This window comes from Zootoca vivipara, chromosome 2 (assembly GCF_965207765.1).
Source record: "Zootoca vivipara chromosome 2, rZooViv2.hap1.1, whole genome shotgun sequence".
In the NCBI taxonomy this organism is placed as follows: domain Eukaryota; kingdom Metazoa; phylum Chordata; class Lepidosauria; order Squamata; family Lacertidae; genus Zootoca; species Zootoca vivipara.
In genome coordinates, this window is record NC_142584.1 from 65,624,202 (window position 1) to 65,648,053 (window position 23,852).

The 23,852-nt window shown below is 48.2% G+C and overlaps 1 long non-coding RNA gene across 1 annotated transcript; it reads right to left on the minus strand.

Annotated features, from left to right (window-relative positions):
- Positions 1–2,543: 2,543 nt before the first annotated feature.
- LOC148686894 (uncharacterized) lies at positions 2,544–23,618 on the minus strand. Its single transcript, XR_015948197.1, has 3 exons — positions 23,380–23,618; positions 7,656–7,850; positions 2,544–3,804 (listed from the first exon to the last, which is right to left on the minus strand). It is a non-coding gene; the product is annotated as an uncharacterized LOC148686894 (long non-coding RNA).
- Between the last annotated feature and the right edge of the window lie 234 nt (positions 23,619–23,852).

Consider the following 23,852-nt stretch of genomic DNA (forward strand, 5'->3'; position numbering starts at 1 on the left):
CTCCTCTCCACTGAATGATTTCAGCCACTTTACAGGGCTGTGAGTTTTAAGGGCAGTGTTTGCAGGCAGATGAAAAATTCAAAGCAACTTGCCATGCAGAGGTGATAGGTTTGAAGGATGCCCTCCCTGAAATACTTAAGCAGAGCAATGATACTGTAGTTGGAATGAACTTGGGGAGTCAAGCCTGTGGTCAAAGACTCTTCCTGGCTCACTTCATTTTCACTGATGGGGGGGGGGGGGGAGGCAAGATTGCTTCCTCCAGTTGATGAGAATACAGTGTACAGTTCCATGGAGAAACACAATGGCTTGTGAGTGACCAGAAAGGGTTAGCAAGAGTTATGGGTCGAACCCCCTGAAATTCCTTCTTTCTATTGACTGGGTTTGTTATCCAAGGCTAACCATCTGGCTTACAAACTGAAGAAGTGTATCTGAAGAAGTGTGCATGTGCACGAAAGCTTATACCAATGACAAACTTAGTTGGTCTCTAAGGTGCTACTGGAAGGAATTTTTTTATTTTGTTTCAATCCTGGGAGAGTAAATGTGAGATAGCAAGCTCTATATCTTTTAGAGTAAACCAGCCCCTCCCAAGTCAATTCTTTTTCTTTGCAAGCCCTCATGAAAGCAATCGTGTGTGTGTGTGTGTGTGTGTGTGTGTGTGTGTGCGCACACACACACACACACACACACACAGAGAGAGAGAGAGAGAGAGAGAGAGAGAGAGAGAGAGAACAATTCCACAGGGATCATAGACAGTACCCCTGGCATGGATATATTATCAAGCTGAATTACTGGGATCTCTTTGTGTGTATGTGCATATTTATTTCTAACCTTCCCACATCTACATGCCAGACAACTCACACGCAATATTTCAGACATATATTGTTTTTATTTATTTTTAATTATAACGTGGAAACATTTACCTCCTGCTAGAACCCTGTTCAGTTCCTAAATGCCTTCCTAAAAGGACATCCCTGTTGTGCTCTTGCTGTGGCCAATCTAACCTCACACAATGGGGGTAACTCAAAGCAGGGCGCCCAAACTAGAACTTCATTGGTGGTGAGTGGCTATATAGGGGGAGATGAGAACTCTGGGGTATGCAGAATTTTGACACCAAAAGCATAGCATGCAGATTTGGGCCTGGAATCTAACCAGCAGCCAGTTCAGTTGCCACAAAACTAGTTGCATATGCTCCCCGTTCTCAAGAGGGTGGGCCTCTGCTCACTTTTCCACGCCAACTTCAGCCTGAGTGGCACTCAAAAGCCAAGTGGCAGCCCTCCTGCCATAGCATCCCACCTGTATGGAACTCTCAAATTGCTGCATCATCCATACACAACATCCCTGTCTTCCTTTCCCACCTTTTCTTCCTTGTATGCAGGCCCCAAGTCTCCAATCCCTGGCTCAGCATTAGGTATGGCAAATCGCCATTTCCCTTAAGAAGGTAGGAGATTTATCCAAAGGACATTTCCCAGCTTGCGACCGTGAATCCATCAGCTGCCTTCGCTGGCCCACTCAATCTTTCATAACTCCCAGTTAAGGACGTGGCATGACAGGTGGATAAAGGATGAAATAAGAGGATGATAAGTGGGATTTACAGGGATCTCTGCGTGTGTGGCTGGGGCAAAGCTGATTTTATGCATTGAGGAAATGTACTGCACCCACAACATACTTTTCCACGGGGAGAATCACAGCATGTGGGTTGACCTGGATTAAATATGGAACCAGGGCCTTCCTCATTTAGCCCTCTCCACAGGTTCTACCCACCTGCCCCAAATCTCAGTGGGGAGGCTCCAAACCCTCTTTCTCAGCCCTATAAGGAACATGGCCAAATATCCCCTGCCTAGGGGCCACCAGCCCTTTGGAATGCTGAGCCTGAAACCATTTCCTTTGACACAAACCCAAGTGAGGTGTTTGTTTGTTTGTTTTTAAGCAGGAAGAACACTGCATGCCTAGAGTTGAACACCTCATGCACTGCACAGGTGTCTTACGTCTGCCCTGCAAAAGCGGCAAACCTTGGGCAGTGTGGAAACCAGGGAGTATGACTGTTCCACCCAACTGCCTTTCCTGGCTCCCACTTAGATCATGACAACAGAGGCTCTAACTTGAGAGAGGTAAAGGTAAAGGGACCCCTGACCATTAGGTCCAGTCGTGACCGACTCTGGGGTTGCGCGCTCATTTTGCATTATTGGCTGAGGGAGCCGGTGTATAGCTTCCAGGTCATGTGGCCAGCATGACAAAGCCACTTCTGGCAAACCAGAGCAGTACATGGAAACGCCATTTACCTTCCCGCTGTAGCGGTTCCTATTTATCTACTTGCATTTTGACATGCTTTCGAACTGCTAGGTTGGCAGGAGCTGGGACAGAGCAACGGGAGCTCACCCCGTCACAGGGATTCGAACCGCTGACCTTCTGATCAGCAAACCCAAAGCACCACCTGGGTCCCCCTACTTGAGAGAAAGGAAGAGATATTTACCGAAGCTTGGGAGAGACACTTATCTACAATCCTGGAGAGCCACTCTCAGTCACTGTAGACAATACTGAGCTGCTATGATGATGATGATTTATTAATTAAAATTTCTATACCACCCTTCACCCAAGGATCACAGGGTGGTTTACAATGTAAAACACAAAAATACATACATACATACATACATACCATAGTAACAAACAAAAATACATACACACCCCACAGTTTCATTGCCCTGACATTTTTCTGATGCTTCTTCGAAATCACATGGTCATCAATAAATCCTGCATAAATGAATTCCATAGGTTATGTGTTGTGTGAATAAGTTATTTTGTCTAATGTCTGAATTGATGACTGTCAGTCAATTTCATTGGATTACCCTAAGTTCAAGGAGAGAGAGAGAGAGAGAGAGAGAGAGAGAGAGAGAGAGAGAGAGAGAGAGAGAAAGAGAAGGATATCTCCCTGTCCAGGAAAGTCGAAACCCCACCTTTGCTGTCCCATTCTTTTTATCCACTCCTCATATCCAGCTGCACGATGTGGTGTAGCTTTTGACTGCCTCCAACGTTTCTCTTCCTTCCCTCAGGATCAGACACAATCCTTCCCCCCCTTTCCCTTTCAGTGTGAAATCTTGTACAATCACCGATAGCATCTCCTGGCTTCCTCATACATGGGACATTGTGGCAGACAATGCCTCTGTGTTTCAATCTCCTCTCAGTCACGCTGATTGCACAGCCTCTTCTCTCTGGGCATGCTCTGTGTCTGCGCTCGTCTGGCTTCTGTCAATGGATTGCATTCCGAGTCTGTTAATCATTTATCCTGTGTTTCCAGAATGTCTGTTTAAAGGACGTTCAGGTATGTGGCACACTCACAGGGTTCCCCAACTCTTCTGTGAATTGTGTGTGAATAATCTTTCCTACTGTATTCCCTTCTTAGCAAAACAGCTTGGGTTTCACATTTCACAGAACCCGGATCAATTTCCTCTGTAAGATCCAGTGCATGGCATTCTTAATTAAATCTCCATTTTATTAGACAACTGGCCCTCTCCTTTATTAACAGCTTGGCTCTATGCAGTTTTATTTAGAAGGAAGTCCTACTGAGGTCAGCAGGTCTGGCTCCTCAGCAAGTCTGCATGGTGCAGCCTAAAGCAAGTGCAATGATATAGCAAGACCTTTATAGATGAAGGGAGGGGTCTGGGTGTGGATAGTGCCAATGACCACAGTGGAGGGGGGGGGGAAACAACAACCTTGAAAGTGAATAGGCTTGTTTAGGGATGGAGTTGCTCCACCAAATATGCACAGCACAGGTTGGGTGGTGGTGGTAGGCCTTGGTGCTCCACAGACCTGCAAAATAAGTGTGTATTGTATTGGACTTTTTGTTCCCCTGGCCAGCTCGTATCTTGGTCCCATGCAGGTAAGACCAAATAGTATGGAAGAATACACTAAAAACCAAGCAACACAAATCAGGAGACAGGTGTGATTTATCCACTGCTATTCTGTACCACTTCAAACTGCAGGTGCAAGTCTGCTGTTTCTCCCACCCTGAATGTGGTGGCTCAAAGATTACTCGATCTTGCTGTACCCCCCACCAACAAATAAAGATTGTTTGGGTGAGCTACAAGGGCTCACTCTCTCCCAAGCAGCATCAGTGCTGCCTGTACCTTTAAGACAGCATCCATTGCTCCTGCCAGATCCAATGGGGTTGGCCACACTGGGGTGTCACCAAGAGACATCACCCACAATCAAACACCAGGCAGTGCCTGGTGGGCAAGTACAGTCTCAGTTGGTGATGATGGGCTCATTGAAGGGGGAGGAAGCTGGCTTAAGCGGCCCTGAGTTAATCAGGAAGGGGAAGAGCTGAGTCTAACATAGCCTACAACTAGTGGCTGAACTCCCTCCAGGACAGAAAGCCGCCCTTCAAGACTAGCCCTCACCTCATAGACCTCCCCGGGGAATACTGAAGGCAGGCACCCTCCCTATCCAGAGGGATCTGGTCTATTCCCTCCAGTGCTCCCATGGCCACACCTGGACTGCCAGGGAACGAGAGGCAGTGCGGATCTCTTCCTGAGGAAACCCTGGGATCAGTGCCTCTGGCTGAGGTGGAAAGGGTCACCCAGGCACCATCACTCACAGCTAGGGGAAAACCAGCATCACCTCCCCAAATCCCAAAGAGGATTCTGAGATGCAGACTTTAAATACCTCCAGCTGGTGGGCTTTAGACTCAGGTGCCAACAGGGAAGGAAACTGTGTGATGAAAGCAGGGCTTGAATTGACTCAAAAGCACTGGTGGACCTACATTTTGGGGCCTTGAAGCTTGAACTCTTATGGGGGTCCCTTTGCAATGAAGTCTGGGTAACCACTGTTATCTTCTTCAATGGGGTTGTTCCATGACAGATCACGCACACCTTTACTACAACATCTGTGCTACTGACTCTCAAACTTTGGGATTGTTGAAATATATACAAAAAAAAATTAATCAATTTGAGCTGTGTGACTCAAATTTGGGCCTACTAGACCCAACATTTTAAAGTAATGTGGACTTAAGTCACTTCTGGGGCCCCTCCGGGATTAGGGGCCCAGAAGTTTAAGCGTCATTAGTTTCATAGTAGATCTGCCCCTGCTGAAATAGAGCTATTATCTGAAATTACCTGGCTGCTATGGACCTTTGACTCACCCAGGCTTCTGTTCCAAGCACAGAGAATGATTTTATGGAGCTCTGGGGCTTATGTACAAGGAACACAGGAAGCTGCCTTGTACATTGGTCTATTTTGCTCAGTATTGTCTACCTCAACAAGCAAAGGCTTTCTTTGAGCAAGCCTGGTCTTCCAACCACTCTTGGTATGGATCTGAAGAAGTGGGCAATGGAACTGAAGGGTCAAGGGGCGTATCCGAAAACTGCACGTGGAACAGCTGTCTGGAGAAACCTGAAGCTGAAATCCTCAACCCACGTACTAGCAGGGAAGTTCCATTAAACACTGTGGGGCTTAGCCCTGAGTAAACATGACTCTGATGGTTCTGTCTGGCTTCTAACGATCGCTTCCCCTGTGCACACTCCATCCCCAACTCCTTGTGGAACGAAAGCAGCTGCTGCTGCAGAGTGGCATAATTAAATGCTGCCATTAATCCCGGCTCCGGGCTGGAGATTGCTGCTGTTCTTTTCTGCTAAGACAAGGTGGGGGAGCTCAAACATGTGGGGTGCATGACAACCATTGCTTTTGTTCACAGAGCAAAACAAGCGCCTGCTTTCCCTTGGCTTGTAAGGCTCTTGCTGCAGACAAGTGTGTTTAATGGCACTCCATACTGCGGCAAGAGTGTCCAGCCTCTGTTGTTTTCCCCAGCAGAAAGTGCCATGGGGGCACTCATCCATACCACAGCAGAGTGTGTCTGCTTCAAAGGATGAGTTTGCCCCCGATGAGAGCCAAGTGTGGCTTGATAGCCCAGTATTTCTGTGGTCCCTGCTCAGGCTTTCCTGTATTGAGATACCCAGTTCTGGTGACAACTGGGGTGTCTTTTAAAACCTCCAATTTACAGAGCTACCGTGTTTCCCCTTTTTTAAGACACCATCTTATAACATTTTTTCATCAAAAAAACACACGGTGTCTTATTTTCAGGGGATGTCTTAATTTTTTAATTATGTTTTTATGGTACCTTAAGGCCTCCTTGGCCGGGCCGGGCCGAGGGCTCGGGGTGCTGCTGGGTGCTCTGCATGGTGCTGCTGGGCGCTCTGCGCAGCAGCAGCAGGTTCCAGGCACCGAGGTGACAGGTCGCTGGCTCTTTGCTCTGCCCAGCGCTGCGGAGCGCTCCGCCCTGCAGCCGCCGATTCCGGCGGCGGGGCGGCAGACCTCCTCGGCTGGGGCAGGAAGAGGCCAGGCTGTTGGCTCGGCGCTCCGCCCGCTGCAGGACGCTCCGAGCGCTCGGCGCTGCGGAGCGCTCCGCCCTGCAGCCGCCGATTCCAATGGCGGGGCGGCAGGTCTCCTCGGCCGGGCCAGGAAGAGGCCAGGCCGCTGGCTCGGCGCTCCGCCAGCTGCAGGGCGCTCCGCGCACTCGGCGCTGCGGAGCGCTCCACTCTGCAGCCGCCGATTCTGACGGCGGGGTGGCAGACCACCTCGGCTGGGGCAGGAAGAGGCCAGGCTGTTGGCTCGGCGCTCCGCCCGCTGCAGGACGCTCCGAGCGCTCGGCGCTGCGGAGCACTCCGCCCTGCAGCCGCCGATTCCATTGGCGGGGCGGCAGGTCTCCTCGGCCGGGCCAGGAAGAGGCCAGGCTGCTGGCTCGGCGCTCCGCCAGCTGCAGGGCGCTCCGCGCACTCGGCGCTGCGGAGCGCTCCACTCTGCAGCCGCCGATTCTGACGGCGGGGTGGCAGACCACCTCGGCTGGGGCAGGAAGAGGCCAGGCTGTTGGCTCGGCGCTCCGCCCGCTGCAAGGCTCTCTGAGCGCTCGGCGCTGCGGAGCACTCCGCCCTGCAGCCGCCGATTCCGGCGGCGGGGCTGCAGGCCTCCTCAGCTGGGCAAAAAAAGAGAAAGAGGCTAGGCCGCTGGCTCGGTGCTCCGCTCTGCAGCCGCGGCAGGCCGATCCTATGCGGAGCGAACCTTTATCTGCCCGCGCTTCAGCATGCGGGACCCGGGAGACGCTGCAGCGGGGAGAAACTAACTAAAACAACAACAGGAGGACGAAGAGCGTGCGGGGTGGCAGCAGTAGCGGAGGTGGCGATAGCAAGGCTGGCCACCCTCAGGAGCTCTATCCAGGGCCGTCTTAGGTATGGCTTATTTTCGGGGTGTGGCTTATATTTCTCAAATGCTTGAAAATCCTGCTACGTCTTATATTATGACTACGTCTTAAAAAGGGGGAAACACGGTACCTGACCTTCTAGAGGCAGTTCCTTGATTGTAGCAGAGAGCTGAAACCAATATGCTCCCTACAAAGAATGAATATCACAGGTTTGGTTGCAAAGGGTAGAGTTTTCTGTGGAGGCTAGCGCTACACATGCAGGGGATGACGTAGGAAGGATGCTGTTGGAATGCTAAGTACCGCTTCAGATTGCAGGGGGCACAATGCCAATCTGAATTCTCCCCAATTTGAAAAAAGCCTTTGCTGCAAGTAGGAAACTAGCATGTAAAGGAGGAAATTTCTAGTCAAGGCTCAAACCTGTGGTGCTGGTTTCTGTTTCAAGGGAAGACTGGGAAAATAGGGTCACTCACCTTCCATCTACGGTGATCTTCTGCAGCATCTCACGTCTGAATTTGGATAAACACCTCTTCGGGTTCTCTCCATCATTTCCTGTTGCATGCTGCTTATATCCACACAAGCCCTGCTGCTAAGCTTTAGATTGTCCACCCAATTCATTCCACTGCATGCGTAAGCCAGGCCTCGGTGGACCGGAATTCGAAGTACAACTTTAAAACAACAAAAAGAATTTGTCAGCTTTTACCGAAAATAAAAGTAAGGGGGGAAACTCACAATTTTCAGGTCTCTCTGGCCTTCAGTACATATCGCTCCTCAGTCCCGCTCTCCACACACTCTGGAAGTGCTCTTGCCTGTCTGGAATATGTCCTAATAATAATAATAATAATAATAATAATAATAATAATAATAATTTATTACTTGTACCCTGCCCATCTGACTGGGTTGCCCCAACCACTCTGGGCAGCTTGAATTGAATTACGCTAAGGGCACAGTCCAGAGTGGCTGCATCCCACAGTTTTGGCCAACAGCAATTGCCTACTCTTGGCAAACAAGCCCTGTGACTCACCTGCGATGAGCAGAAGTTGTGATGTTGCACGTCACGGATCAAATGCTCATGCTGAGGTTTGCTGTCATGCTGCCACAACCGCAAGCTGCTTGTCACAAGTGGGAAGCCACTTTGAGGAAAGGAGGGGAAAAGGTGGCTGTGCGAGCAAGGCCACAATGTATTTGTTGGCCATGTATGTTTTCCCTATCGCTTTTGGCATAAAGTGTTGCCTGAGTTGAGCAGGGAGCCCGTTTTTCTGTCACCCAAACTCAGGTAAAGAAAACAAGGGGAAGCTAAGCCAGCTGCCTCTGAAGCCCATAAGAAGATGTCTGCAAAACCAAAGAGGAGTTTCCAAGCACACGCTCGTTCGAAGTTAGAATGGAGCCTTCTCCCACAAGCAAGACACAAGTGCAATGGCATTCCCTCGCTCGTGATCACCAGTGTATTCTGTCACTGAGCTATAGTTCTTCCTGTTCACTGCTTCCAGAATGCAATACGCCCATTCCTTGCTTAGACTTAGGTCACCAAGGCTACAGTCCTAAACACACCTTGTCAAGCTAAGTCACATGCACTTCTGAGAAAACATGGGAATAAAAACTGGGAGCAGGACAGGAGAATCATATACCTAGCATGATACTCTTGGTTTTAATCATATGGTCTGACTTGGCATGAGGCAGTATCTTATGTTCCTTCATGGTCAGCCATGACAGTGCCAAGCAGTAAGTCAACTGAATATCTACCAATGACAAACTTAGTTGGTGGCTAAGGTGCTACTGGAAGGAATTTTTTTTATTTTGTTTCAACTATGGCAGACCAACATGGCTACCTACCTGTAACTTGAATATCTATCTCTCTATCTCTCTCTCTCTCTCTATCTATCTAATTGATATCCCACCTTTTCCTCCAGGGAGCTCAAGGTGGTAAACTTGGTTCTCCCCCTCCTTATTTAATTCCCACAACAACCTTGTGAGGTAGGTTAGGCAGAGAGGCAGTGACTAGCCCAAGGCCACCCAGTGAGCTTCATGTCCAGGTGCGGATTTGAACCCTGGTCTCCCAGTTCCTAGTCCTACACGCCAAGCACTATGCCACCTTGGCTCTCAGTATAAGCAACAGAAAGACAGAGGAAATGTATTGGTTACACAGTCGCTTTGTAAATCAAATCTGCATAACCCTTGGAGATTCCCTTACCATCGATCAGCTTTCAGATTCCTCACAATAGCTCATGTCCTCCCTGGTGCTAATCAAACACCTTTGCAGGTTACTTTCTCCAACCCGTAGCACATTCACAGAGAGAAACCTTATATGGATTTCCTCTCTCTTGCTTTGTCACTTGCAGTCGCATTGTTCTTCCCAAGCTGGGGACTCAGCATTGATTCTTCTTTGTATTTTTAGGCTGAGTAGTTAATGCTGTGTTGGTCCCACAAAAGGAGATGGAAGAACAGCCCAAAATGATCCTTTTTAAATGGGCATACTCTCTGTTATATTCAGATGATTGTTAACAAAGCCCTGACATTTTTCAAAATGAAAAGCATTCTTGGGAAGCCGCAATTTTGAGTGGAAGAGCAGCAGCAGGGAGGGGTGCTTAACCATTTCCCATTAGCCATTTTCCTTTCCAAATTGCCCCACTAAACAGCTTTTTTTCCTATGGCAGAGAAAAAAGCAGCTTGGGGAGGGAGACTTGAGCATATAAACAGGTGGTGGGGAAAGGGTTAAGTGCCCCTTCCCCCCCATTGCTCCTAACCTTAAAATTAAAGCCTTCTGGTGTTGCTTTTCATTAAAACAAAAAACAGGGCTTTATTATTTGCATTTGCATGTAGTTTCTCTCTAAATTCCCTAATCCAAATGTATTTTATTGTATCTGCACAGTCAAATACCAGTCAGCTTGGTGCGTAGGAGGACTTGGGAGAATTCCTAGACTTATGAGTAAGTTTTGCTAAATTTAACTGTATAATCTTTGCTTGCCCACTATGGACTTTCAAAGGAAACTGGTTGAGCAGTTTGGGAAGCTTTCCATAAAAAGAAAGAACACTTGTCCCCCCCCCCCTGTATGTGATTCTGAGTAAGAATCAACTCCTAATCATTACAGCAGTGTCCACAGCCTCATTTCCTGTCTAATGATGTCACAGGTGTCTCTATTCTTGCATTTTATAGTTTGACTATGGGCAATTACACACAAACAGCTGCCCTGAAGTGCAAGCGCTAAACTCTGTCGTGTAAGATTGTGCAGTATAGCAGCTGCCTCCCTCGGTGGGGAGCCTTTCTTCTGGTATAGTCCACATCCCAGAAAGGCCCACAGTTGCCGCCGCCCCACCCCCAATCCACCTGTATGCATACCTTTGTGGATCACTTGGGAAGACTGGCTCGCAAGGCAGTGATTTAAAGTGGCCACACACGCAGTGCCTGCTCAACATGTGTAGCCATCTAATTGAATAACCAGACCACACTTGGCAGAGCAGCAGGCCATAATCTCCACTAAGAGCTCTGCACTGGGTCCTGCTTGCATCTCCATCCCTTTCCACCCCACAACATTGCACGTCCCATGCACTGGGAAATGCACTGGCACGGCTCTGACACGACCCGCCTGCCTGCTCCTCCAGCTTCTGTGGTGTGAAAGTACAAATGAGTAATTGGTTATCACTCTGGAAACAGCCATTGCCCTCTGACGCTTCCCTAATAACAGCCCAGAGTGGCACTCCAGTGTGTGCCAAAGAGGGCTTTTTGTGTCCACATTCCTGCTTGCAAGGGAGCTAAGTGGCACTCTCCACCATGCCAACAATTCATAATCCCATTGGGATTTCTCTTGACATTTGGTAATCCATCCTTGTCATTTCTCATGTGCTCAAACTCCTTGGCGTTCAGTACCCTGCTCCCACCTTCCTCTTTGGGAGTATCTAGGATACGGTAATGATCTTGGGCATCCCTACCCCAAAAGAAGACCCTCTTGCATCTCTCATGAATTTATCCCATCCCAATCCTTCCAAGCAGAGTTTTGTTTCTGGACATTCCCTCACTGCACCAGCATTCAGTCTCATGTGTCGGTGGAGTTGCCCTTTCTGTGTGGGGGGTGAGGAACACTCTGTTAGCGACATAGCTAAACTTATAAGACTGCCCTCTGTTCCAGAGCACAGCCCAGCCCAGCTCCAGGACAGAATTTCTACAGAAGCTGGTCCTGTATCTCTACGTAAGGTCCTCTGACCAATACTATCACCATATATGGTAATAACCGACCAGTCTGGGGACCCCGCACCAACCATGAGCAACACCACGGCAGAAATCTTGCTAAATTAAACCAGCTTCCTGCTCCAGTGGGATGATCTGGCTGCTCTGAAATAGTCATCTATCTCTCTCTCCCCACCAAGCAGGAGCAGAATGCCCCACGGGAATGACACAGATAGTACCTAACTGCGTCATTTCTCAATTTCATTAAACTCAGGTGAGGCAGTGGATGTGCTAGATCAGCGGCAATCAGCTGAACAGGACCAATACACTGAAGCTCAATCTGGACAAGATGGGATACTGTGTAGTAGTAGTAGTAGTAGTAGTAGTAATAATAATTTATTATTTATACCCCACCCATCTGGCCGGGTTCCCCCAGCCACTCTGGGCGGCTTCTAACAGAATATTAAATTACAGAAATCCATCAAACATTAAAAGCTTCCCTAAACAGGGCTGCCTTGAGATGCCTTCTAAAGGTCTGGTAGTTGTTGTTCTCTTTGACCTCTGGTGGGAGGGCATTCCATAGGGTGGGTGCCACTACCGAGAAGGCCCTCTGCCTGGTTCCCTGTAACTTGGCTTCTCGTAGCGAGGGAACCACTAGAAGGCTCTCGACGCTGGACCTCAGTGTCCAGGCAGAACGATGGGGGAGGAGGGGGAGGGATTGTCAGTCTGGCCAGGCGGTTTCGATGGTGGTCGCATTCCCCCTACATTCCCAGTTCAGGGGTGCTCATTGATCCAGCACTGGCACTAGAGGCACCAGCTCTTTTTATTATAATCTGCTCAGAGTACCTAGCTGTTGTGCAGCATATAAAGATTGCAAGTAAAATAGATATAGGTCCCTATGGGCCCCTATCCCAAGAGGATAGAATCTGTTGCAGGCTCTCCTTGGACAATCCAAGAGCTCTGCGGTGTCATTTGAGAGAAGGCTGCATTGGATCAGACTATGCAGGGGTCTAAGGGACAAAAGCAGAATGTTACATTGGGCCTCAGAATGAACTGGCAGCCAGTGCAGATGTTTCAAAATAGGCGTAATATGTTCTCTCTGACTTTCCCACTTAGCCTTGTATCCAGTCAGAGGCCCAAAGGGTTTTGTTTGGGCATATACCACAGCCCTGTTCAGATATTCATCTGGAAGGCAGGCGGGGTAGGGTCTCCGTTGCTGGCCTCTCCCTTATGTGCCTTGAAAAAGCCTCCCTGGTCTTTGCCAGCACAATCCTGACCCTGGCTATTCAAGGATCTGAGACTGCACAGGCAGAATGCACATGCGTAGGATCTCTGCTGGACATGAGAAAGGAGGCACTGGATTAGTGGGCAAAGAGGAATGCCTGAACAGGGCTTGCATCTTTTTCTGCTTCACAAATAAGCTGCTTATTCTGCCGATTTGCTCTGCACTGATGTTGTCACAGTGACTTTTTCTTAGGGGCAGCGCTGCTGGTTTTCTCTGGCCAGTAGTGAGGAGTCCGATCGGCATCCCTCCCCCGTCTTCATCACCACAGCCTGCTCACTTTTTAGAGTTCTTCCTGGATGCATAGAGCCAGCCTGATCAGCATCCTGCACAGCCATCTGCCTCCCAAACCGAGTCCCCTGCTGTGTCTCTGCCTGGCTGCACTCAGTGCTGGAGCTGTGCATATTCCTGCTGGCTCCCTGGTTATGTCACACAGCTGGCACCTGTCCTCCTTCCCCATTCCATATGCCTGTCATGGTCTGAGATGAGCCTGTGACAAGTGGCTGTGTGTGCAAATGTCTCCCCGCCCACACTCCACAAACACACACAAACAGCCATACCCTATCATGTGTAATCTCTGTATTCCTGTACTCATTCTGGGAGCAGCTCATGCCCAAGAGAATTCAGTTCTGATTGGGCTCCTCTCCAGATCACATCATCTCATCAGGCCAGAGATTTGACCCTGGTTCCTAGACCAGAACAGCTATTTTACTTACACTCTCTCTCTCTCTCTCTCTCACACACACACACACACACTGTGTAGGGAGAAACCTCCCCCAAATTAATGAATCATAGAGTTGGAAGAGACCACAAGGGACATCCAGTCCAACCCCCTGCCAAGCAGGAAACACCATCAAAGCATTCTTGACATATGGCTGTCAAGCCTCCGCTTAAAGACCTCCAAAGAAGGAGACTCCACCACACTTCTTAGCAGCAAATTCCACTTTCGAACAGCTCTTACTGTCAGGAAGTTCTTCCTAATGTTGAGGTGGAATCTTCTTTCTTGTAGTTTGAATCCATTGCTCTGTGTCCACTTCTCTGGAGCAGCAGAAAACAATCTTTCTCCCTCCTCCATATGACATCCTTTTATATATTTGAACATGGTTATCATATCACCCCTTAACCTTCTCTTCTCCAGGCTAAACATACCCAGCTCCCTAAGCCGTTCCTCATAAGGCATCGTTTCCAGGCCTTTGACCATTTTGGTTGCCCTCCTCTGGGACATATTCCAGCTTGTCAATATCCTCCTTGAACTGTGGTGCCCAGAACTGGACACAGTATTCCAGGTGAGGTGTGACCAGAGCAGAATACAGTGGTACTATTACTTCCCTTGATCTAGATGCTATACTCCTATTGATGTAGCCCAGAATTGCATTGGCTTTTTTAGCTGCTGCATCACACTGTTGACTCATATCACGTTTGTGGTCTACCAAGACTCCTAGATCCTTTTCACATGTACTGCTCTCAAGCCAGGTGTTACCCATCCTGTATTTGTGCCTTTTATTTATTTTTTGCCCAAGTGTAGTACTTTACATTTCTCCCTGTTAAAATTCATCTTGTTTGCTTGAAAGCAACCCCACACAACAATATGAAGTGCAGAGATATTTCTACAAACATTAACCAAAGCAACAAACTGGTCCTCTCTATTACTGTCCATAAATACTCAGTGACATGTTCACTAGCTGGACCAAGTGAGGGTTTGTTCACGCTTCTGCTTGTCCCCTGCCTAGAAAGCATGAGTCCAAGTCATTCTGCATTTGCCCCACTGCTTTCCCATGGAAAACATACTCTTGTCTCAATTTAAACCAGGCTCTTAACCTGCTAGATGCCTGGAGGGGAAATGTACAGGTACCAAATGAATAGATATGTTTCCTCCTTCTCATGGGGTAAATAGCAAGTCATGGTGTGTGTGTGTGTGTGTGTGTGTGTGTGTGTGTGTGTGTGTGTGTGTGTGTAAGAGGGCCAATCCTAGGTATTTGGTGTCTGAAGTGGAGCACAGATGATGCTGTGCCCACACAAGGGCTATCTCTTCAGACAGATATGCTGTACTATTCAGACACCAATCCCAGTCTTTATCTATGACACAAACCTTTGTACCACCTGAAGCAGGTCATTTCATCCTGCTTCATTGTAGAACAGGCCCTGAACAGTCATTTCAAATGGAGAATATGGCTAACACCTCCTCCCCCAGCACTATTGTCCCAATAATATGAAGTTGGGGTCAATAGAATCATAGAATTGTAGTGTTGGAAGGGACCACGAGGGTCATTCTAGTCCAACCCCCTGCAATGCAGGAATCTTTTTCCCCAACAGGGGCTCAAACCCACAACCCTCAGATTAAGAGTCTCACGCTTTACCAGCGGAGCTAGTTGCTATTAACTTCTTTTGAAGGAAAAAAGACAGCAATCGGGAGTCTCCTCACACCCAAAGGATTTCTTATCTGGTTACTAAGTCAGCGTTTTGTTATTCAGGTGTGTCATTTTCACTTTATATTAATGAACAAGACAGTCAGGCATGGAGCATAGCTTCCTAAGATCACTAAGTAAATTCCGCTTCAGAAACAGCTAACTATTTTTTTTGCTACTTAGGACCCATTTGTAGAATAAACAAAGGAGTTTCAGGTCTTGCTGGACATAAGTGGAACAGACTCCCCGCCCCCCAAAGATGGTAGGGTCTCCTTCACTGGAGGTTTTTGGGCAGAATTTGGATGGCCATCTGTCATGAATGCTTTAGCTGAGATCCTGCCTTGCAAGGAGCTGGTCTAGGGAACCCTCAAGGTTCTATACTTATTGCTGGGGTTGCTAATGTGCCACCAGTGGGTGCTATGACACTCTTGAGGACCTATCCTCAGGTGCATGAAGCCTATGAGCCCCTCTCCTGCTCCCCACACATACGCTGCCCCCTTTGTCATGAGATGGCAAGGGTGATTACCACCGGCCCCGGCCCCAAAACTACATAGAGCTGAAGAAAGAAGTCAGAAAAGCAATGCTCTTTCCACACTTCCTCTTTCATCTCAACGTGCTTTTCCCAGGCTCAGATCAGTACCTGGGCTGGCGAAAAAAGGGCACATTGGACTCCAGCTCCCTATCAGTCCTAGCCAGCATGACTAGTGGCCAGGGATGGTAGGAGATGGAATCCAACAAAATATGGAGGGTCACAGGTTCCCCATCCCAGATGTCATGTTTTGCTTACTTCTCTTCCTGTCCTGTCTCACAGTTTCGGCCTATTATCTTTATCCTCAACTCTTTTGCTCGTGTATCTTTTATTCCCTGCACTTTAAACATGCTACGTGTCTCTGTTTCCCTTCACTGACTTCCTCTATTGTTCCATTTTAAATTTAAACTTGTGACCTTTAAGCCTCCTCCCGGTCTTGCTCCTTCTTCTTTATCTGTCTTCATTGCTTTCGGCCTCGCCTCCTCCTTAGCTGCTCAGTCTATCAAATGCGCATCTTACTAACTCTCCTTTATGCCTCCCTACCTCTGTGGCTTGGGTTTTTCTTGGCCCCTTGTGCACTGAATTCTCTCACTTCAGATACTCAGCTGGCCTCTTCGCCTTGCTTTAGGATATTATTAAAACACTCGCCGTGCTCTCTCTTGCATATTTTTTGTGTTTCCTTCTTTTCTTATTGTTACGATTATTAATTGAATAGTTTTCAACTCTGTCTTGTTTCCGTTTGCTTTCATCCAGCAAAGTTCTTTCTTCCCCTCCTTACAACTCCCCTCTCCTTTGGTCTCATGTATTTTAAATTGTGAGCCTCAGGGAAGGACCTCTGCTCAGGTATGGTTCTTAGTATATATTAGGCATTTTATAAATAATAAACAATGACAACGCTATGTGAGCACACAGAGAACTTCGATGCAAATGGCTGCAATGGTACAAAGTGGGGCTGGGGCAGAGGGGGTGACTTGTTCCAGGATCACAAAGCCCATATGCACAGACCTCTTTGCTTGAACATGGGGTATTCTTCTAGGTGTGCAATGGAAATGAGGCTGTGTGCCCTCAGAGGTATCAAGCGGCAAAGTCACTAACCCAGTGCAGAGCTCTTTGGTGGGGTCTTCCAGGTGGAGGCTCCTAGACACAGGGCCACCAACCGAGTGCTGTTACAGGCCTACACTGAGACAGAGGTCCCTGTTTTTCCCTGCTCCGAGGCTAGGCGTTTCCTCTGCACCCCCTTTTCCCTGGCAGGGACTTCTTTCCGAGCCTGTCAGAATTATTTTGTCTGATTGTACCTGCTGCAGAAAATCAACCTGATTACCTTCCTTGATGTAGATCTATCTGAACAGCTGGGGGCGGGGGGACTCCATTATCACCAGCCCAGCTCTCCCAGAGTGCATGTAGCTCCTGACAGGTGAGAAGCTGTGCACTGCACAGTGCCTGCAATGGCTGGGAGCCAAAGCCCAGCAGCGCATACAGAGAGGGGGAGAGGGAGCTGCATGCGAGAGTTGGAGCCATCAAGACACGCAAAGGCCAAAATGCTGCTGGAGAGGAGCCCGTCTTGGGAGAGCTTCCACTGGGCACACCGCATGCTGGCATGGACACCACATAGCCTGCTTTTTGCACACCATCTCTCTTCTTTTGGCCGTATAGCCCATCAGAGGTTCCATGTGGATGGCTACATCTGAGCAAGGGTCCAACACATGCTGGGAGCACCACCTGACTAACTCTTGACTATTTAGCATCGTTAAATGGTAATGAGCTGGTAGCAAAGCACCACCATGACAGCCAGTAGTTAATTGTGCTACTTAATACCGAAGCAATGCCATTGGAAGAACCCCCAGCCTCTGAGTGAGTAGAGGAAGGCATCCTGTAGGGTTGGGGGTCTTCTAGTAGGCAGGGCACTCGACAGCTGAGTGTGATGTGTTCTGGTGTGCCTTTGGATGTGGGTCACCAGTGCGACTGCCCCATGGATGCACATCTGCTTACAGAGGCTTTCCCTGGAGTTCTAGCCTTCTCAGTGTGGAAATTAAATTTTAAAGAAGACTTCATTAGCCAAGAGAATGCTTTTCATGAGCCTAATCATGGTGCAGGGATCAATGGGGTGCAGGTGGGGAGGAGAAAGCTGTGACTCACTTGTGGTGCCCACAACAGTCCCTCCACGTTGCAGATGCACCCATGGGTCCAAAGTGTCCTGTCCCCCCGCTTTCTTCCTACCACCAAGAGTCAGGGTTTGCCTTCTGTGGGTCATCTGAGGAGCTTATGTAAGATAAGTTGGGATTTTGTTTGTTTGTTTCTGGGCCAGGAGAGCTTACTGCTTGAAGTGGGGCAGGGGGGGTATGAGTCTTTAACATAGAGCCACAGGCAAACATTTAATCATGTTACAAGAGCAGACAGCAGCACTTTATGGGATAGGTGTTGCATAGCCAGTTGTCCCCCTGGGAAACAAGCTGCAGTTGGTCTTTATCCCAAGCATGACCTGGTTCTTATCCCAGCCAGAGACAAAAGCCTGGGAGGGAGGGAAGAGTGTGTGTTTGTGGTAGGTAGTGAGGGACAGGGACTGTGGTTAAGCTGGATGGAAACAGGCCAGCTTTGGACTGCTAAATGGAAGGAAGGGGAGAAAGAGAAAGGGGGAGGAGTGGAGCACAAAGGGGTACTAGCATCCAGCTGAAAGCACAAAGTGGGGAGGGTGGTACAGCTTGGGCTGGAACAACCCTTTCGCCAGCCTCATTTGCACTCCTGAAATCCTTCCCTTCTGCTGCTCTGCATTCTGTATGTTTCCCTCCACCTCTTCCCTGCCACCTCCTGCAAGATCAGGTGCACTTGCTTCAGGGATGGAGTCTTTGTGTTGAACTGTAATGAGATTTCTGCTTGGCTGAGTGGAGAGACGATCCAAAGCAGACGTCTTGCACTGTCTCCCCAAGCCATGCTGCAAGCCTGCCCATTGTAACTCCCCCTCACAAGCGTTGGCCCAGCTTCTGTGAGATGAAAAACCATCCTTTCGGATACTGATGTAGGTTGGGGCCAGGAGCAAGCACCACGAGGCTGGCTACCCTAAAACCCTATCAGAAACACACTAACATGTTTCGGACATGATGCTACACCATAGTTTACCATTACATGCATGAACCTGCTCCTTCCTTGCACAGCGCAGGAACAATCATCCATTTCCATTTTTCACTAACCACAGGTTCTTGTCTCATCCACACTGCAAACTGCATTAGGTTTTAACTGGTTTATTGAACTCCTGCCTGTAATCAAGCATGACATGCAGACTACTAAGACTACTCAGCAAACTTAATGGCAGAATCGGGATCTGAACTCTGATCTTCCTGTTCAAAGTTTAACACTATCCACGCTGGCACAGTCTGTCCTTCACTGGAGGCTGAGCAATGGTCAGGGATATATTAAGTCAATGTGACAGACAGCAGTATATCTCACCTCCATGTAGTAGATTGGACAGATGACCTGGGATCACTTGCAGCCTCACAATGCTTTGATTCTGCTGTGACTCAGTGCTTGTTAAACTAAAGGGCAATTTATATGGCCATGGTTATGGCTTAATTCAATCTGTGCAGCCACTGTTTTCTCCTAGCATGAATGGAACATGCGCATGGCAAACTGGTCATGTGCATCAGACCTCCATAAGCACAAACTGACAGCATGCCATCGATAAGCTGTGGGAGAAAATCCACATAGCTCATTGTGAGCACGCCAGCGATTTGTGCTTGTGCCAGGCCAATGCACATGACCAGTTTGCCACAAGCACATTCATTCAGCTTATGCAGGATTGGGATGGCAGGGAAGGTGGTCTACACAGTTTGCAAAACAAGCCCCCAAAGACTTGAGCAAATATGTGTAAAGATTGTTTCTCCCTGCACAGTGTTCTGCTGAATTGTGTACAGAGATAAGCAACATGGATTCCCTCTGTCACAATATAATTTCTTTTCTGACAGCCCCCAGGGAGGCCTTTCCATCTGCATGCCTGCCCAATAGGCTTAGGGTGTTCTCACAACTGATGCTAAAAATGGCTTCCAGTCTGGAATATGTCATTTGTGAATGTTATTAATGCAGAATACAGGGGGAGAGAAACATTTTTTAAAATGAACGTACATTCTAGCCATTATAGGCTTTATATTTGTGTTACGGGTGCTTAAACTAAGTGAAGTGAATAGCATTTGTAAAAAAGAAGAAGAAAGAAATTAGCAAAGAGGATGGATTTTTGCAGATACCAAGGAAGAGATTGTAATCATCACTGTGTGTGAGCATGCATGCGATTTCAATTTAGGGATCTGCTCAGATGTGTTTGTGTAGTTGTGCGCACATTTATCATTTTCACCCTTTCACTAATTTCCCTTCAACAGAAGCTAAACCGGATTATTTATGAACTGTCAGTCCAGCTACTGCATGATTCCCCCCCCCAGCTGCTTCCTTCTTCTTTTGGGGTTGGGCAGGAGACATAGGAGTGCACAGGTACATTTGCACAAATTCATAGAATCATAGAGATGGTACTGACATTAAATTGGGTCTTGTTTTTTTCTCCTTTTTGCCCACCTCCTGTCTGCAGGGACCTCACCTGTTCTCCAAGAATTATCAAAGAATATAGACAGAGGCTTTGATATTACACCTGCAAGCTCCTTTAGTACCCTTGGGTTCAGCTCATCAGGCCCTGGAGATTTGAATTCATTTAAAGTAGCTAGGTGTTCACTTACCACCTCTTTTCCTGAATTTGGCTGCAGCTCCCTCTTTGCATTATTCTGTTATCACCTGGTTGGTCACTACTTTCCTTTTGGGTAAAAACAGAGGCAAAGTAGGTGCTGAACAGTTCTCTTTGTCCCCCAACAGCATTTCTCCATCTTCTTCATGCAGAAGACAGGCTTGTTCTTGCTTTTGAACATAGCCAAAAAATCCTTTTAGCTTTATTTTTAACCTCTCTTGCAAGCCTGAACTCATTCTGAGCTTTGGCCCACCTGACCTTCTTCTTCAAACTGTTGGCTACTTGTGTATACTCTTCCTTCGTGGTTTTCCCTTTCTCCCATTTCTTCTACATGCCCTTCTTACATCTGAGCTCACCTGTAAGCTCCTTAAGCAGCCACACCACTTTCTTTAGATGCTTCCCACTTTTGTTTCTTGTTGGAATTGTCTGCATTTGAGCCTTCAATAGTTCACCTTTAAGAAACTCCCATCCATCTTGGACTCCCTTCTCTTTTGAGTATTTCTGAGTATAGGATCTCATCCAGTAGTTCCTTAAGCGTTTTGAAATCAGCCTCCTTAAAGTCCAAAGTATAAAGAGAAGATCCAACATCTTTGATTCAGGGAGGAGGCAGATCATAGGAATAGACTGCACTCTTTATTACTAAACTGGCATCCTTGGTGAATTTTACCTCATTTCTGCATTACCTCTGTATATTCAGTAGTAAAGGTAAAGGGACCCCTGACCATTAAGTCCAGTCATGACCAACTCTGGGGTTGCGGCACTCATCTCGCTCTATTGGCCGAGGGAGCCTTCCAGGTCATGTGGCCAGCATGACTAAGCCGCTTCTGGCGAACCAGAGCACCACATGGAAATGCAGTTTACCTTCCCGCTGTAGCGGTACCTATTTATCTACTTGCACTTTGACGTGCTTTAGAGCTGCTAGGTTGGCAGGAGCTGGGACAGAGCAACGGGAGCTCACCCCGTCACGGGGATTCGAACCGCCGACCTTCTGATCGGCAAGCCCTAGGCTCTGTGGTTTAACCCACAGCGCCACCCGCATCCCTCTATATTCAGTAGTAGAGCGATACAAAACTAAAATGAAGTGAAAGAATCACTCTTACTAATAGAAGTGCAGTGCTGGCTGCAGACTTGAGTGCAAAATCTGAAGTGGGGAAACAGGGCCTAGAAAAGACACCCAAAAATGCTGGGGGTTGCACAACAAAATCTTGTCTGGACTTTGCCACAAACACGGATCCTGCTAATTGTACCATTGGGACAAGGAAGTCAGTAGCACTGGGGTTGACTTATATGCTTGGATACCCACATCCAGCCAGCTGGATGTCAGCAAAAACCTTCACCTAGAAATGCCTCCACATCCCAACCCACCCAGAAAGAACTGCAGGCATCGAGTCAGTGGTTCAAGCATTCATGAACATCCTTTGATTACTCACCAGGATGATTTGCAGCTGAAAGTGAGAACCAACTCCATAAAAAAGCAGAGCAACTGATGTGAAAATTCTATGTGGCTCATTCACATGAGCAAGTCCTCACTTGATGCTGCAGTAATGAAGAATAGCCATATCTATGTGAACTGGCCCTTAGCTTGCATTTTATGGCTTCATTCCTCCAATATTCACCTTGCTGCTATCATTGCAAGGAGTCCCTAACAACAAATAAAAGGGCGTTGCTTCTAGCTGCTCTTTACACTGCTCTCTGGATTCCTCTATACACAATCTCTGGCCTCAGTGCACAGCCTTCCACTGCTCGCTCACATTTTGGATGCAATTGAGGCAGGTCCAATGTAGGATTTCCTCCAGAGAGGTCAAAATCGTTTTCAAGGTCCCCACTCCGCTTCCTTCACCATCACAACTCTGGGAGAGAGTCAGAGAGTGAAGGTTCAAGGTCACTAGCAGATTTTACAACAGTACTGGGATTTGAACTCAGGTTATCTCTCCAGTACCACCCCTGCGCAAAGTCAAGATAATTTATGCTATACTAGTTGGCCCTGCCACGCATTGCGGTGGCTCAGATTGTTAAATGAAGCCTCAGAGTCCCACTTCAGACTCCCCTCACCTTCAGAGTCCCGCTGTTTGTCGTGTGTTATGTTTACATAGGCACATCCCTGTATCTCTCCCCACCCTGTTCTGTCCCTCCTCCACCCATCACCCGGTTCATCCCTGTGATTGGTCCCACCCTGCCCCAACCTATGACCTATTCGGGGGGGGGGCATTCCCCACCCAGGCAGGCCCCTACCTCCACTTGGCCTAGTCTGGAAAGTGGCCTAGTCTGCAAAGCCTATTCAGTCTGCTGGGCAATGTTGGGCCTTGTTGCTGCAAAAGACATGTTTTCAGTTGGTTGCTGTGGAATTTTGTGATGTCATCTGGTGGCGCGGCTTTGGAGGCAGCAGCGTGCGATCTGTCTTTCTATTGGATGCTGTTGGAGTGAGTCTTCGGAGCTTTTGCTGGTGATGTATAATAGGGGTGCCACTTTTTGCATTTAATCATTATTTTAGGTGTGAAAGATGTGGTTTTTTGATATATATTTTTATGCCAGATCCCTCCCTGATGGGCATGGAACGTTGTGGCCAAATATGTTGGAATTCAGTTCAGCGGTTACGGAGGGAGGGTGTTACATCCGCACACGCAGTGGGAACATTTATATATATATATATATAGATGGTAATTTATGGACCTAATAGGTATCTAAAGCCATTTTGCACATAACAAATAGGAGGCTACACAACACAAAACACTGTTGTTGTATGTAGGTTTTATTTTGTGTTTTTATCTTATATTTTGGAAATGTACATCCAGGTTGTTGTTTTTTTGCTTTAAATTTTTTTTGGGGGGGGGGCAAGACAGTGGCGCCCTAAGCTATAGCTTGTTTAGCTTATACGTAAATGCGGCACTGCTGCGGACTTGTGGCCCCAAAACCCTGCGCTGACGCTATCTCTAGTTAGCCCAAGTGAAGTCAGCGAGACGGGCGGGCTTTTCCATCCCTGTAAAACGTGCCCCGGCCCGCCAGTAACTGCCAGCGTGCGAGCTTGTCATTGGCGGCGTTTCCTTCCCCCATCGCGGGGAGGCCGGGAGGCTGCTCGGGATAATTGGCTTTGAATCTGTTTACCTCAGCATTCGACGTCTCTCTCGCTCTCCGCTCCCACTTCGCCGCGGCGTCTCGGAAGCCACCTGGAGCTGCGCCCGCGTCCCCTTCTTCGCGCGTCGGGGGAAGAGGCAGCGAGGGACGCAGGCAGGCAGGCAGGCAGGCAGGAGGAGGAGGAGGAGGAGGAGCAACCGCCGGACAAAGCCGCCTTGGGCAAAGCCAAGCCGAGCCGAGCGCTTTAATTAGCGGGCGCTCCCAAGAAGATAGGAGGCAAGGCGGAAGAAGAAACGCCCGGTCGTCGTGTATTTCCGTTATTACGATTGTTTCTATTAACCCGCCTTGCAGCCGAAAGCTCCAGGGCGGCCGACAGCAATAAAACGAATGCAAATTAAAACTCAATCCCGCATATTCCTGCTTTGCAGAGGGTTGAGCTAGATGCTCCTCAGGGTCCCTTCCAACTCTACAGTTTTATGATTTTAAAAGGGAAGTGTTTATCA